At 46.6% G+C, this 17,544-nt stretch overlaps 1 long non-coding RNA gene across 1 annotated transcript in view; it reads right to left on the bottom strand.

The window, feature by feature from the left end:
- Nucleotides 1-17,105: 17,105 nt before the first annotated feature.
- Nucleotides 17,106-17,544, bottom strand: part of LOC106735093 (uncharacterized) — a 2,546-nt gene continuing 2,107 nt past the window's right edge. Inside the window, exon 2 of the long non-coding RNA XR_001370517.1 lies at nucleotides 17,106-17,519. This is a non-coding gene — a long non-coding RNA (uncharacterized LOC106735093). The remainder of the gene's footprint in view (nucleotides 17,520-17,544) is intronic.

Here is a 17,544-nt window from a genome sequence, read left to right as displayed (position 1 = left end):
GGAACTGCTGGCATGGAGAAAGGAAATGGTAAAAATATAACCCCAAATTCATAAATAAGAAGGAGAAAAACAATAGAATTTTTTCAACCAACAGCTGAGTCTATAAAAATAAATAAATATGATAGCCAATTTCTGACAAATCTAATTAACAAAAAGAAAACAATAAATGAAGCAGAAGAAACAGATGCAGAGATTTTCCAAGCCTAAGTGGATTCTAGGCACAGCTTTATGCTGGTAAATTAGCAAATCCTTATGAAATGGACAATTTGTTATTAAAGTTCCCAAATGATTAAAGTGAAAGTAGCTGATCTGAGGTAAAAATGCCATTTATCATCTCCATTATCTAGTGCAAGAAATCCCAGCCAATCTGATTTAATGAGAAGAGTCAGTAGACGGTCTCCTCCAGGCAGGACTGGTGTTCTTATATCCTCGGAAAAAGGATATTGATCCAGAGGCCTAAGAGCAACAACAGGAAACTTCTGTGATCATGAATAATTGAGAATTGCCGTCACAAGAATGGGGGGCAAAGCCCAACAGAGACAGAGAATGGGAAGGCGAATGTGATGCGGTTAAATGAAGTAACCAAATCAGGAAGTTCTGTTTTAAGAGCTGTCCTAAGGAAAATACAAAACTCCTGTGAGACAGGGTGGGACTAGGTGCCCTTGGGATGGCTGAGCACTCGCACCACCATGTGCCTGTGCACCACCTTGAACGTGCACACGTGTACTGCACATACGTAGTGTGCACGCATGATGTAAGGAAAAGCCTGGCGGGGTCATACAAATGCCAACCGTAAACACACGCCAGGAACAGAACGGCGGAGTTAGAGGGCTAAAGCTACTTCCACGTCTTCCTCTGGGTTCTTCTGTATTGTTTAAATGTTTTATAAATATTGATTACTTTGTACTTGAATAGTTGTATTTAAAACTAAGAGGAGAGGAACATATATTAAAATGCTCAACTCTTTTTCTAAATAGGTAGAAGATTCTAGGTTAATTTTATTTTTTTTTAGATCCTATTTTCTAATTTTCTACAATGAACATGTGCTACATTTATAAAAAGAACAAATCAATAAACATTATGAAAAGCTAAGTTCATGCAAAATAACAAGTAGATATACATAGTCGCTGCACATTTGAAAGGGAACAGTAACAGATAAATAGTTCTAGCAAATATTTTAAATTGAAGGTAACATGAATCGGGAACATAAAAAGTTGTTTCCTTCTTTGAAAAAAAAAAGTGTGTTATTACTTCTTCCATGTGAGAGAGAAAGGCAGTCACCTCCAACAGGGTCTTCATGCCATGATCCAACCCCAGACTCAGCCAGCCTGGGTCATGGGCACAAGGGATGTGGACGAGGAGACCTCAGGATGTGAACCCAGGACCTTCCCACATGGGTCAGGCATTGTGGAGTGTTGTGTTACCACAATGCCACTGCAGCTGGCCTCATTTTCCCTTCTTGATTGTTTTTGAAAAGTCAGCAGAGCTTAGGATACACAAAGACCCAAGAAAACAACTCTCCCAACCTAATGATGAACAAAAGCTGCATAACCTACAAAACTGTATTTTCTCTTGAGCACACAGAAGAGAGTCAAGATTACAAGCAAGGTGAATTCCAAGTCGTGACCTCCTCTCTGAGGAGGGACAGGACAAGACTCTTGAAACTCTTCGCCGTTGGCGGAGGACGGGAGGAAAGCAGGCTGTCATAAGCAGGGCGGGGAAAACAGCTGCAACTTTAACAAACTCTGAGAGGCTAGATGTGGGCTGATGTGGATATTTCAAGTAATGGAAGCCCAGGTGCCAGCTGAGGCCACCCTCACTCTCGAGCTCACCAGAAATACTGGGGACAGGGCAGGAGAGTAAAGAAAGTAGCCTTTCTTTTATCCGCAAACCTGAAAAGCAACCCCCTCCTCAGTCTCTTCTCTTCTATAAAACATGCTAAACCACTGGGGGCGGGGGCAGAAAGTTCTCCCAGCCCCTAAGCCCATGTAAGGATCCACTGCTTCTGGATAACAGAAGCAAGTTCTCTTCCACCTTGAGAAACTAGAAAGGAGACAAATTAAACTGAGAATAAGCACAAGGAAGGATGTAACAGAGATAAGAGCAGAAATCACTAACATGGAAAACAGAAACTGAGTACATCGATGAAACAAAATGGTACTCTGCAAAATATCAATACAATTGTTAAGCCTCTAATCAGAATGCTCAAGAAAAAATAGAAAAGACATGAACTGTTAATAGCATAAAACAGAGGAGAGAAAAATAACTAGAGATCTTCCAGATGTCAAAAGGATAATAAGGGAGGGACCAGCAGTTGGCGTAATGGCTATGTCGCTGGACTCCCATGTAGTCGACCGCGGTTCAAGTACTGAACCCGGTGGCTTAAACTCACGCCGGGCGCGTGTGTGTGCATGCCCAAGATCCCGAGAGGAGAATGGAGGAGAAGGGATTGCGGCGTGGTCATCCCCTCTGGGGGGTTATTTCTCACTTTCTATCTCTGTCTCTCTCTGTCTTTCTGGCGAGCACACATGCCCAATAAGAAAAAACCTCTCCAAAAAAAGAAAAAAAAAGGATAATAAGGGAGTATTATAAACTTTATGCAAACGAATTTGATAACTTCAGTAAAATGAACAAAATTCTTGAAAGACACACACTGCCCAAGCTCACTAAAGAAGAAATAGATCGCCAATTAGTTCTACAGACCCACTAAAGAACCTGAACTCGGGACCAGTAGATGGCGTACTGGTTATATCACATAGTCAACTGTGGTCTGGCTAAAACTCACGCTGGGTGCCCTAAAACCCCAAGAGGAGAATGGAGGAGAAGGGATTGTGGCATGATCATCACCCCTGGGGGTGATTTCTCACTTTCTGCTTCTCTGTGTCTCTCTGTCTCACTGGCAAGCACATGCACCCTATAGCAAAAAATCTCTCTCAAAAAAAAAAAAAAATCCTGAACTCATTATCAAACACCTTATTACACGAGTAAGTTGCAGATACAGATGTTTTTACTTAAATTTTCGTTCTTCCTTTTTTTTACAGAGGGTTTTGCCTTAGGGCATGTGCTTACTGGAGAGAGAGACAGAGACAGTGAGAGGGAAAGTGAGTGAGAAATCACTCCCCTGGGGGACCGGCCATGCTGCAATCCCTTCTCCTCCATTCTAGTCTAGGAATCCTGAACACACATGCACATGTGCCTGGTGTGAGTTGCAAACCACCAGGTCTAGGCCTCAGACTGCTGTCAGTCAGGTGGGAGTCCAGCAATGTAACCACTGCATCTGCTGGCCCTTACTTATACTTTCTATCGAACATTTGAGGAACAAACAGATCAACCGTACAAAAATTCTTTCAGAAAACACAGAGGGAACAGCTTCCATTCCACTCTATGGGGCGAGCAGAACTCAAATAGCACAGTCATTGCAGAAAATAAATTTAGAGTGATATTCTTATCAATAATAAACGCAGAAAAACTTAAAAATATTAGCCAGTCATATACAGCATTTTACCAGGATGCAGGATTGCTTTGTCATTTGAAAATCTATCAGTGAATTCACCACATTAACAAAATAAAACCAAAAAATACGATAATTTAAATATTGGTTATCAGAAAAGTCATGATGCATTTTTGCATAGAAAAATATGTCATGACTTTTCCAATGGCCCAATAGGTATAGAAAAACATTTAACAAAATTCAGCATTTATTCATGATTTTACACACACACACACACACACACACACACACACAAACATACACTCTCTCTCTCTCTCACACACACACACACACACACATACACACTCTTAGCATAAATTGGAATTTCCTGACTCTGATAAACCTATGAAAAACCCACTGTTTAACAACATCCTGACAGTGAACTATCGAGTACTTTCTTCCTAAACTCAGCAGTAAGCGAGGTTGTCCACTCAGGGCTTTTGTACAGCCATGCACCGGAAGTCCTAGACAGAACACTGGGCAAGAAAACAAAATGAGAGACTTATGGAATGAAAAGGCAAAATATTTTATTCACAGACAAAAGTGATCATGTATATAGAAAATACTTAGGAATCAATATGAAAAAATAACCACCAGAACTAAGTGAATTTACAAAGTCACAGATGAAAGCAAATGCAAAAATTAGTTTTGATTTCATACACTAGCAATGAATAATTGTTAAAATGAAATTGTTTAGAAAACAAATTAACAAGAGCATTAAGAAACATAAAATCCCTAGGAATACATTTACAGAAGACTAACATTTGCTGAGAAAAATGAAGGAAATTCTAAACAAAACACATTCCTTTGGTGGAAGACTCAATATGTAAGTGTCAGTCCTCCCCAGATTGATCTCTAGAGCCAGCGCCTTCCCGATCCGAGTCCCAGCAGGCTTTTGTCGCAATTGATGAGGTGATTCTAAAATGTATGAGAATTGCAAAGGACCTAAAATAGCACCGCACAGGAGAACGTTCTGTGATCATAGAAATGTTCTAGTGAGCATGTTAAATGCAGCTAATGTACCTGAGTCTTTCGTCTTACTTCATTTGAATACTTTACATTTAAATGACCACATGCCCAGTTCCTTGCTGCACTGAATGCGCAGACCTAGAATGGCCAAGCAATCCTGGAAAGAAAGGATGGGACCACAGAGTTTACACCGGTGAGTTCTATGCTTACCAGCAGGTCAGTCACCAAGACAGCACCGTGTGGCACAGCACAGACAGCCCAACTCCACACAACGAGGGCCAGAAGTCGACCCATCAAAGCAATCCTATGGCGAAGCAGGAAGTCTTCCAGTGAATGCTTCTGAAACAATTATATATCTACAGGGGGAAAAACAAATTTCAACCTCACCTCACATCACACACAAAAAATTTCTTCAAGATGTATCATAGACCCACATGTAAAAGTTAAAGCTATACATTTGTTTAGAAAGCCCAGTCTGGTGGTATAGTCAGTAGTAAACTGAACTGCAGTGCTGGAAGCCACTTGGCTGATTGCAGGTTCAGATCCCCTGGTCAACCTGAAAACACACCAGGTCCCCAAGACTCTAACAGATTGGAGGAAAGAAGATTTTGGCATGAGAACCTATTAAGGATGTTTCTCTCTCTCTTGCATGTGCGCGTGCACACACACACACACACTATCATGAATAAAGTTATAAACTCAAAAATACTATTTTAAGAAGAAATCACAGAATACCCTTACATCTTAGAGATTGGCAAAGGTTTTGAGACTGGGGTGGGACACTGGAGAAATCTCTGGTGCTGCTGATATTCGATGTGCCAAAGGGGGGTTGTGGTGGTGTACACAATGGTCAAGACTCACCAAATGACATGCTTACTATGGACGGATTTCACTGTGTGTGAATTAACCCCCTGCCCCATATAAGAAAGAACTGTAAACAAGTGTTGGACTCTAGGCGGTAATATGCAGGCTGAAGTGTTTCAAACTCAAGTATATGGATAATCCAACCTTATTTTGCTATGCATAAAAAAGTAAGATGTGTTAGGATGGATAACCATGTGGTAAAGCAAATGTAGCAAAATGCTAATTGTAGAATCTAATTGTGGGGCCCACAGGTGGTATAGTCATTAAGATGCTGGAGTCCCACATAGTTGACCAGGTTGGAGTCCTTGACCCGATGGCTTGAAACTCACACCCGGCACATGTGCTTACGTGCCCCAAATCCCAAGAGGAGAATAGAAGGGAAGGGATTCTGGTGTGGCCAGGCCCACTGGGGGGTGATTTCTCATTTCTCTCTTGCTGTCTCTCTCTGGTGAGCATACACACCCTATAGCACAAATCTCTCTCTAGAAAAAAAGACTCTGATTGGTAGATATATGAATGTTTCCTGTACACTTTTTTCCAACTTTTATATACATAGATTATTTTCCCCTAAAATATTAGAGAAAGAGGATATAAATGGCTAGCAAAAACCAGCTCCGCATTATTAGAAATCGGGAAATGTAAAATAAAACTATTATGAGACACTACTACATACCCACCAGCATGAGTGAAACTAATATGACTGATGATATCAAGTGGAGACGGGAAGGGGGAGGTGGTATAGTCATTAAGATGCTGGAGTCCCACATAGTTGACCAGGTTGGAGTCCTTGACCCGATGGCTTGAAACTCACACCCGGCACATGTGCTTACGTGCCCCAAATCCCAAGAGGAGAATAGAAGGGAAGGGATTCTGGTGTGGCCAGGCCCACTGGGGGGTGATTTCTCATTTCTCTCTTGCTGTCTCTCTCTGGTGAGCATACACACCCTATAGCACAAATCTCTCTCTAGAAAAAAAGACTCTGATTGGTAGATATATGAATGTTTCCTGTACACTTTTTTCCAACTTTTATATACATAGATTATTTTCCCCTAAAATATTAGAGAAAGAGGATATAAATGGCTAGCAAAAACCAGCTCCGCATTATTAGAAATCGGGAAATGTAAAATAAAACTATTATGAGACACTACTACATACCCACCAGCATGAGTGAAACTAATATGACTGATGATATCAAGTGGAGACGGGAAGGGGGAGCCACGGGAACCTTCTTCCTCAACTCAAATGAATGCAAAGTGATTTAACCCCTTTGAGGAACAGTTCAGCAGCATCTTATAAAATTAAATATCAGTAAATATCACCTGACCTATGACACAGCAATCCCACTCCTGGGTATTTATCAGACAGAAATGCAAGCACCTAGGCACAAAGAGATTCTTGCAGCAACATTCATGGCAATTTTATTTGTATTTACTCAAACTATTAGGTCGTTGGGAATGTCATGACATATTTTTGTATGTTATTCTATGCAAAAATGCATAGCTGACCCAATAGTAATAACCCAGATGCCCATCCACAGTCGGTAAACAATATGGCATACCTATAGAATGGGTAGTTAATCAGCAGTAAAAGTATTGATTACAAATCTGTGCCACAAAATGGATCAAACTCAAAAACATTATTCCAAGCACCAGCAGCTCAGACACAAAAGGATGTGTGGGTGCTCTGCAGTTTCATTCAGTGAGGTCCTAGACAAGCCAAAGCTCTCCTGTGGACATAGAAACAAGAATGGTGGTCGCCTGGCAGGGATGGGGAGAGGTCAGCTGGAAGGAGGCATGAAGGAACTTTCTGGAGTGAAGGAAAGACTCTATACCCAGACTCTGGTGGTGACTACATGGGTATTTGTCAAAGCACATCAAACTCTGTACACATATTTGTCAAAACACGTCAAACACAGTCCTGTGCAGTCTGTGGTGTATAAATTAGATCTGAAAAATGAATACGTGTGTACGTTTATATAATACACATATAAAGTTATCTGTAAGTTATATGCCTCCCCATAAAAAATATCGGGAAATCATTAACCATCTTCTTTTCTTTTTTTCAATTTTCTAGAGGGCAAATGCACCTGCCACAGAAAGAGAGGGAGGGAGGGAGAGGAAGCGCCCCACAAAGGGCATAGCCTTACCTCCAGTCCTTCTCCATGTCTCCATCCTGCCAGGATTTGGAGCACAAACATGCACATGCACCAGGTCCAGGTTGTGAACGGCATGGTGGGGTCCTACGCCCTTAGCCAGCAGGCTATGAGGCCACCACATCTTTCAAATAACATTTTTAGCAATGTGGTCAAATGTTTGTCATACTAAGTCAGTTTTAGGAAGGACATAAAATTGTATGTTTAGTAGAATCTCCAAACTGAAAAAAAAATAACTATTCTTTGGGTCTAGGGCACCAACAATTTTATGATGGAGGACACTAATTATGAATTTTAGTGGTAAATTTTCCTCTTCAGGACTGTAGTCAAAGTTTGAAGCTGAGTCCCCTCTGCACCCCACACCTCAGGCCTCTGCTCAGGTATCAGCCCTGTGGGCCCTTCCTTGATTGTCATGTTAAATGCTGCCCTCATTCACCCTCTGACCTCTCAATGACACACACAGAGGTTTCCCCGTCTTCTCCAATGGTGAATATCCCGTGAGAGCAGTCTTATTACGTTCAACCTCGTTATCTTCAGCTTCTAGAACAGTGCCTGGCAAGTAACAGGTGCACAGTAGATATGCGATATCGTGTTTTCTCACTCGGACTCTCAAGGTCCTTCTGAAGCACTCCAGGAGGTTGGCAGCCAAGGGGCAGCTAAGGTAGCATTGCTGTGCTCCTGCACCGTCCCTGCGCTGAGAGCTCTGCTAGCACGCCAACACCAGTGTTCTCCCTGTTTTTCCTACTCACTAGTTTAATTGCTTTGCTTTTGTTTTTGTTTTCCATAATTTAACTGAATTATGTGTAACTGATTTATGGAGGAATCACAACTTGTTGGAAATATAATTAAAAGCAATTTGATTTCTTCCACACCCTAATTCAGACAGGATCTGTTGAACCCCTCTTTCCTACCAGGCAGGAGGCCCCTTAATGACATCTTGGCCAGATTTCAAGGTTTTCTTGTCACTTTTGCCTGAAGAACAGCCTCTTGATGTTTAAGATAAAACTCGGCTTATTTCTAAAGAATGTTCAGCTCAAACACAATTTGGGGCTTGAGTCCAGAGCTCTCAATAGCTCTGAAAGCTTGGTGGCAGGAGGAGGTGGGAGATCCTCTCTTGATTCAACCTCTTTCTTTGCTGCATCAGGCCACGTGCACCCATGTGTTGGGGCAGTTCAGAGGAAGAGAGCGAAGGGAAGGGTCTCTCGTCAAGGTGGTAGCTTCTCCTGCTGCTTGAACCCACTGCCGAGTGTGAAAGGACACAAACCACCCAGCACCCACCCCCAGGGCTGGTGACTGTGACGTCGCCCATCCACCGTCTTAGATGACTCCAGCAGGCAGTGGTGCACCACAGTGGCCCAGTGCGTGCTTTCTGCTGCCCTTGTCCTTGCCCTGCAACACTGGGGTCCCTGGTCTCATCTACCTCCCTGGGGGCAGCAGGCAGCGGGGGTTCCAGCCTCCTTCCCGACCTTCTAGGAAGTGGAAACTAAAGAGGTTGATATCGGCTGCTCATTGACTCGGCAATGCCCTCTGCTTTAACTCTGTGCTCATGGGACGAAAGCAAGTGGCAAGTCCACTGGCCAATCAGACAACAAACGTGGAACAGAAATGCCCTTGTCACCTCTGAGGAGCCTTCGATATTAAGGGGTGGCTCTCAAAACCCACTCTTCCCTGGTGGTGAGGGGTGTGTCTTCACCACAGACACACAACTCCTGTAATCCAAACTAAAAAAAAAAAAAAAATTAATAAATAAACAAAAACTCTATACACATAAGGACTCAAACTTGGTGTTTATTTCTCACTCTGGGGAAGAATAAAGTGGGTGTTCCTGATTGGCTGGCAGGTTTCCTCCATCCGGTGACTCAGGGACCCTGGCCACCTCCACAGTATGGACCTGCCATCGTCTCTACATGGTTTCCAAGGTCACCAAGACCACGGGCATTAATGAAACTGGTGGGAGGGGAAAGGGCAGGCAGGATCCCCTCACCCGGTTCCTGTCTCCATCAGTCAGGGTCCAGGCACAGCTAGCTGCAAGGGGGGCTGGGAAACTTTGTGCCCAGGAGGAAGTGAGAACTGTTTCGGTAGAGAACCAGCCGGGCCATGCAACATTTGGTTCTGGTAAATTGGCATGTCTAAAGAATCCCTTCAAGTGAGTAGCCAATGGCTGTGGGCAATTCTCCAAGCCCCAAATAACAGCTTCTTTACTGCCTTTGTTTTCAGCTTTGGGCTGAAGCTACAATTTGGAGTCAATGGGAAAGCCCAGCTCAATACCCTGTTCTTTGTGTGTAACTAGAAATGAAATCATTTGCCCTGGAAGGCGAGTGGAGGCGCTCTCAGATCTGTGCCTGAGACGGCTGTTGGAGCTTCATGGGCAGTCATGTGAGCCTCGGCTATCTACAATGCTGAGATCTGACTGGAGAGAGCTGACGTTTCTGTTGGTTTTCATGGTGGTCCTTCGTGAGTAAGCACTGTGTTCTTGTGAACACAGTTAACATCTGGAATCCAGAAGACTTCGCAGCTACACCCAGTAGTTCTGCAACCCAGGCAGAAGCACGGACGAGGGTGGCAAAGAGGACGCCTGGAGAACAGAGCAGCTTCCCAGCATGCAAGAGGCTGCCCTCCAGGGCAAGAAAAGTCCCCCAGAGGCTAGGGAGGGGTGAGAAATCCTAACCCCAAATGTGACACTTAGTTGTGGCTTAGCATTCACTCATCTGTGCAGGACACTCATACATGCCTGTGCTACTGCTCATTTCAAATTAAAAGCCCTACCAAAGCTTGAACACTGAGACAAGAATGAAAAGCCACTGCCAGACATTATCCCCTAGTAGAGTAATAGAATCAGAAAACAGGAACAGAGCACAGGATTCACTAGTCATTCTCAACAAAGAGATCTTCATGTATTTATCTCCTTTCAAATAGCTATGTTCCTCTGTGAAATATTCACTGTCTCACCTCTACTCATACAGGGAAACAATGGAGAAGAGGCCTAAGCAAATGACTTCTGCGTTTATAAACTATCAAGGAAAATAGAGGAAGGGAGTTATTTCCCCAAATCCTGTCAAGCTTAAAGACATCTTTGTGGAACCAGCCACAAGGGAAGGTGCCTGAGCTCCCCCTGGGCATCAGAACAGAGTACATTGGGTACGGAGTTGAATGGCCCAACAACCAGGGCACCCCCAGGCCAGACCCATGGATCGCTAACAGTGGGAACCAGCAAAAAGAGGCCACACGTACTGCAGAGTGATGACAGGCACACAGGCAGACACCTCCTGACCTCTGCCAAGGCAGTAAAAGAAAACACAATTTCAAAGCACCACACAGTCATAGAAAGAAAGTATCGTTATCTGCAAGAGATTTGATTATAAAAAAAAATCCGAAACACTCAACTTTGAAACTTGTGAAAATGTTGAGATTTCAGTATGGCAGTGTCTTAGGTCAGATTACTATAACAAAACACCCTAGTCTGGGGGCTTAAAAACCACCCACTTCCTCTCCATGGTTCTAGAGGCTGGGAAGTTCAGATGGAGGTGCTGGCAGACTGGGTGTCTGGTGAGGACCTGTTCCGGTGGCAGACAGCTGAGGGTCTCGTGTCTATCCAGGAGGGCCCATCCTCATGACCTCATCATCTCCCAAAGACCCCACCTCCCCGTACCGTGACGATGGGGTTAGGATTTCAACACATGAATGGTGGAAGACATGAAAATAATACGCAATCAATACTCTAATACACACCGTGCATATCCCATTTGGGAAAAAAGAACTATGTTACATTTGTGATAGGAAAAAGACATGTACATTGACAATCTTTTTTTTTTTTTTTTAGAGAGTTTTGCTATAGGGCGCGTGCACTTGCCAGACAGACAGAGAGAGACATAGAGACAGAAAGCGAGAAATCACCCCCCAGGGGGGATGGTCACGCCGCAATCCCTTCTCCTCCATTCTCCTCTCGGGATCTTGGGCACGCACGCACACGCACCCAGCATGAGTTTTAAGCCACCGGGTCCGGGACACAAACCGTGGTCGATTGTGTGGGAGTCCAGCGACATAGCCATTATGCTAACTGCTGGTCCCCATCAACAATCTTTTTTAAAAAAAGGACAATGATGTGGATAAAACTGTGAACTCCCTTGGGGATGTAAAGTAGTATTTGAGGGGTGGAGATGTTGCTGGTCCCAGCGTGGATGGCTGAGCATTACAGAGATGCCCATTCATTTTCAAAGACATTTATAGGATAGATTAAACTCTGGTAAAACTTCTAACATAATTTGTTTAATTTTAAAGTCTATCTGGAATATCTGAATTTGCAAGAATGTGTGTGCATGTCTCCAAGTAAAAGAAGAGCCGAAGGGGCCCAGCCGCAGTGGCTCATAAGAGTGGGGAGGCTGGGTGCCACATGGAGGCCCGGGTTTGATTCCTGGGCCAACTGAGCATGCCTGGCATGGCCGTGTGCTCGTATAAGCCAGCTAAATGGGACACAGCAAGACCCTGTTTAAAAGAAAAAGAAGCCATTCTGTGTCTGTCCCTCTCTCCATTTCTCTCCCACTCTCTCTCTAATAAAGGAAAAATAAGCTAGAATATACACAAATTTTAATTTTCAATTTTCCATGTTTTTCAGGATGGTGAGTGTACAGATTTTCATTCTCTGCATATTCTATATTTCAAAAGTTTATAATATGTAAATGTGATTGCTACAACCCAAATAACTCAATATGCTAATTAATTAAATTCATAAGATAAAAATTAAATGGAGAACAGACAAATCGGTTGTGAGCTATGCCCTGGTGTGGGTGAAGGCACGAGCTGAGGGGTTGGTGGGACGGTAGCAGCAGATGCAGGCCCACAGCAGGGCCTGGACTCCAAGATCCCAGCAGGGAACGAGTGAAAGCCCTAAGGAAAGGGGCATCTGGGAGACAGAGGGGGCTGTGGAGGGCTGGGAGCACGGGTGTCTGTTCTCGCTCTGCTCAGGGAGCCACCGTCACCCCCTTCCCTCCCACGCCCTGTGATCTAACAGCCCTACGTGCATGCCCTTCCAGGCTGCTCCATTATGGCCACCTGGGAAGGCCCTTCCTCTCTGTCGGCCAGGCACTGTCTGTCCTAATGCGAGTTTACCCCCAGTGCCTTCTTCCTATGCCATCTCCTGCAGGGGTTTCCTCCTGCTGGACTGCGGGCTGGGAGCCCTCCCCAGGGCATGGCTCTGGCTGTTCCTGTCCTGGTCCTGCAGGCCACAGGGCCACAGAATGCGGCCTGGGGCTCCCACCTGGTGCGGTCCATGCTCTTCCATGCAGGACAGCTCCCGCATTGGTGGGATGGGCTGCTCGGCCCCTGGCCGTGGATGGCCCACTGGTAAGCACAAGCCTAGAGATGGCCGTAATGCTAGCCCCATCCACAGGCAGCAGGGGCTCCCCTTGCTGCTTTCATTGCAGTTTGGGGGGATGTTTCCCTTCTGGTCCATAGACATTTCCTCTGATTACTGTCAAATGCTCCTGAACAGGCATCCTGTGTGTGTGGGCATGCACGTATGTGTGTGTGCACACATACAATGGTGTTATTATTGCTTTCCCCTCATGTACATGAAGTGGAATAGGAGAGTAAGCTCAATCATGACCCAGAAAATGATCTGTCCTACCTCAGAGCTGCAGTCCCCTGTAAAGGTGGCAGAGCAGACGTGTGCAGGTGAGGCAAAGAGGCGGGCTCCACGGGACATCCCCAGAACTGGTCGTGCCAGCTGTGTGACCTCACACACAGTCCCTGAACTGCTCCAGGCCCGTGTCCTGGTCTGCCCAGCGGGGTGAACGAGGAACCACTCCCTCTGGGTCACCATGAGGATAAACAGCTATTGGGTCACTGGGAAAATCATGACACATTTTGCATAGAGACAGGAAAATACATAGGACCAGCAGTTAGCGTAATGGCTATGTTGCTGGACTCCCATGTAGTGGACCACGGTTCGTGTCCCAGACCCGGTGGCTTAAAACTCATGCCGGGCGCATGTGCGTGTGTGCCCAAGATCCCGAGAGGAGAATGGAGAAGGGATTGCGGCGTGGCCACACACCACCCCCCACCCCCCGTGCGTGATTTCTCCCTTTCTCTCTGTCTCTCTCTGTCTTTCTGGCGAGCACACACGCCCTATAGCGAAAACCTCTCCAAAAAAAAAGAAAAACAAACCCATCACAACTTTCCCGACAACCTAATAGATACATTAGGAAGTAACATGACACCAGGTCCACAGCAGACGGCCAGGAGAACCTGGTGGTTCTGCTCCCCTTAAAGGTGGGAATGAGATGAGAGTGTCTTCCACCACCAAAACAAACATCGTTCAGAAGTTCCCAAACTGCAGTAAGAGAAGGATGGAGGTAAAACTCATTAAGAGACCGGTTTGCCACAGGTCGCCTCCCTGGGACAAGGAGTGGGGGTGCTCTCGGGGTCACCGCCACAGGTGGAGACTGCAGGGCCGGGCGCAGGGAGAGGCAGCTCAACACAGGCACCACGAGGACCACAGTCCATCCCCAGGAGAGCGCAGGAGTGGGCCTGGCCCTCCTGGTTGTCCCACATCGACAGTTTTTGGAGGGCACTGCCACCAGGAGGAGCCATGCCTGAAGACCCATGGGGGAGGTGGCAACTTCATCCGAGGGTGTCTCAGAAAGAACAAACGAGAGCTATGAGCGCCACCATCCAGCAGCTGGGACAATGAGCACGTGCCCCAGAAGGGCTCCGGGTCGGCAATCACGGCCGAGTGGAGATGCTGAGGGTGTCTGTGGAACTGACTGAAAGCCACCCAGAGGACACGTGCCCAGGGAGGTCAAACAGAAACCCCGCCAGCCTTGGCACATAGGCCCTGTTGGTGTAACAAGTGGAGGAAACTGCTTGTACAGACTCACTAGGTCCGTATCAACAACAGGGAAACACTCCCGAGGAGACACTTGGCTACTAGGATGTTTACTGCAGCATCATCCTCAGTGACAAAAACTATAAACAAGTTAGATTTCCAAAGGGAAGGGACAGCTCAAGTCCAGCGTGGCAAAACCAGAGATGGGCTGGTATTCACGTATAAACTGTATTTTCAAAGACTGTCACGACCTTGGTACATTCTCACCATGTGAAGAGGTACAGTAGAAGGCCATTTTATAAAATCAAAAAATATATATCAGACAAAATACCCACAGGATGTGCTGGGGTTTCCGTCTTGCCTGGCAGATGGCTACGACTGGTCTGGTGACAGGGGCCTGCTCCAGCCAGACTGACTCCATCCTGTCAGTCACATTGTTTTTCTCCTTCCCTTGGGGCAACTCTCTCTGAGATTTCTCTGAGGAGCTCCAGGGAGATGGACGTCAGGGGCTGACAACCTGGAGCTTGAAACAGTGAGGAACGTTCCGCCCAGGGGACCAACGCTCCTGTTCTGAGGTTTCCTCTCCTGCTCCCCCTAAATCTGGCTAAACATTAACCTGACCTTTCCTGCACGCAGCCCCTGGCCTCCCCTTCCCCATAAGAGCATCTGTAGTTGGCTGGCCAGTAGAAGATGCCTTAAGGCTCCCCAGTGTGGCCACGTTGTAGTAAAGCCTTTCCTCTCTTGCAGACAGCTTTGTCTCTGTCTGGCCGAACAGTGAAGGGTCAGACCTGTGGTGGGCCTCTGGATTGGGGCACAGGGCCCCTCATCCAGCTGCAGCCTGGATGGCATAAACCCAAGACCGTGTTGTGGTCTGCCGTGTTGCCCTCAGGTCCGCACTGCAAGCCCACCGGGGGCTGCTCTGCCCGGCCTGGGTCAGGTGCTGGCCATGAGATGGCTCGGACCCGCTCTGCGCTCCTCACAGACAAGGTCGGAGCACAAAGCTATCGGGTCATCAGGGAAGTCATGCCCATGGACGAGTAGCCTAGAAGGCCACTGGAGAGGGCAGCATTCAAGAACTGTGAAGCAGAAGTACCGAGAGGCCTTGGCAGTGGGGTAGGGGAGGGATAAAGGAGATAAGGCAAGGGTGGCACCCAGGTCCCTGGCCCAGAGACGACAGGGATGAAGACAGGAATCTCTCTGCGAAGTCTTCAGGGCCACAGGGTGAACTTCCTCCAGGCTGGGTCCATGGGAGCCCAAGGCAAGAGCAAGGGCTGTGTGGGGACTGAGGGAGGGGGCAGCTCCCACCCACAGGCCTGGCTCCAGCCTCCAACTGGGCTAACGATGGGGGGAGGGGCCGCAGCTCCACTCCTCCACTGTCGGTTGAGCCCATGGTCATGGTCATGCCCTCGTAAACCTCTTAGGACCAGCCCCCTGGGACAGCCAGGGCACCATGCACACTCGGACCCTGCACAGCAGAACATGGACTGGGAAGCAGGCTAGCCAGACACTTTTAGTCCGCGTTCTAAACCTGTCGGTCACAGCAACACGTGGTGGCAACCTCAGGAACCTCAACCTGCTGCTGCCTGGAGGAAAGGGGCCACCCGGTCTGAGGCCAGCAATACTATGGGTGTCTCCACGGCTCTCCACCTGCACCCAGTCCACCCAAGCAGCAATGCCTTTCCAAGCCCTGCACCTGCGAACCTCAGGATCCGTAGTTCTACGTGAACAGCCAAGGGAGTCTAAAGGGTGAGAACTCTGCTAGACGTACATAGAAATTACAAACCCAAGTCAGCTAAAATAGGCAGTCCTGGGTGAAGTAAGTGCACCAACCGAGTGGAGACTGGGGAAGGCAGCCCCGTGAAGGAAGATTCCATGTGTGGTGAAGGAACAAGCACACACGAACACAGGGAATGCACGATCTCAGAGTACTGGTTTAAATCTTTGCAAGTCCACTTGCAGCCTCATCTCACTATATGCCAAATTGGTCCCAGGAAAACTGTTTATTATTCTAGAGGGGAAGCAAAAGACCCGAAGTCTAAGGAATGGAGAGACCGCAAAGGCACCGACAGGAATGTCTATGGGACTGCGTGGCCATCCCTTCTGAGCTGTGGCTCTCCAAGTGAGATGAGACCCTCAAGGTCCGTGAGGAAAAGCCGTTTACAGAATACAATTGTGCACATTTTGAACTCAATGTTGGAGCACACTGCAGAACTTTCCAGAAGCTATATGACATGTGATCTTGAAAGATGAAGTTCAAAGGTGGATATAAGACTCTGGCTGTCTGCCCATCAAAGAAAGTCACAAAACTAAAAGACGGTGCCACTCTCCTCAGTAGATTGTTTGGGGAAATGTAGCTTTCATAAAATTACAACCTATTTATGTACGATTTGTTTTCGAGATAAGATTTTTAAGCTTTGTTTATAGTAAATATTGGCACACAAAACCTACATTGGCAAAAGCTCTTTGGGTCTGCAATGATTTTTAAAGTACAGAGGGACCCTGAGACCCAAGGGTTATCAGCAGAGCCCTTGGAATGCAAGCCCTGGGCAGGGACACGCAGCCACTCACAGGTCCCAACACCCGGCACATCCATTCCTGCAACTAATTTGAGAGACATTTACTGAGCATCTCCTAGGTGCCAGGCATTGTTATTCATGCTAACGGGACAGCATAACCAGACAAGGTAACCCCGCCTGCTCCGTGCTCTGGTCCAGTGAGCACAGTGCTAAGTGAGGGAGTGGAGGGACTGTGCACTGCACACCCACACACACATCAAACTCTGGAAATGTGCAGCGAAATGGCACACACTGGGTTAATATCTTTAATATGTAACGAGCTGACACAAACTTATCAGACTCCAGTAGATAGAGGGCAGGGCCGTGGCAATCGACAAAAGAAATACAAGGGCTGAACATGAAAAGATGTTTGTGAAACTGGGTGAGATATCTGAGAAATGCAGACTGAAACAGCGCTGCCTTCCACTTCACCTCAGCAAGTGCTCGGCCAGGTAACAGCCCATCCAGGTAAGGCCGCCGCGGTGCTCCTCGCTGACGGCATGCGGTTCTGGAAACCACTGGCTGTAGGTATAAAAGCCTCCACAGTTTCATAGTCTTTAATTCAATAACTCACCTCTGGGACTCTATCCTAAGGAAGTAACTGGGCAATGGGGAAAAGCCTCCTGCACAGACTCACACCGATCTCCACGGATGAAGAATTAGTAGCTGCCGTAGCGGCCACGCATAGCCC

The sequence above is a fragment of the Tupaia chinensis genome, unplaced genomic scaffold, assembly GCF_000334495.1.
Source record: "Tupaia chinensis unplaced genomic scaffold, TupChi_1.0 Scaffold000294_1, whole genome shotgun sequence".
Taxonomy (NCBI): domain Eukaryota; kingdom Metazoa; phylum Chordata; class Mammalia; order Scandentia; family Tupaiidae; genus Tupaia; species Tupaia belangeri.
The sequence above is the reverse complement of the archived record's forward strand: the minus strand, read 5'-3'. Positions and strand labels throughout refer to the sequence as shown.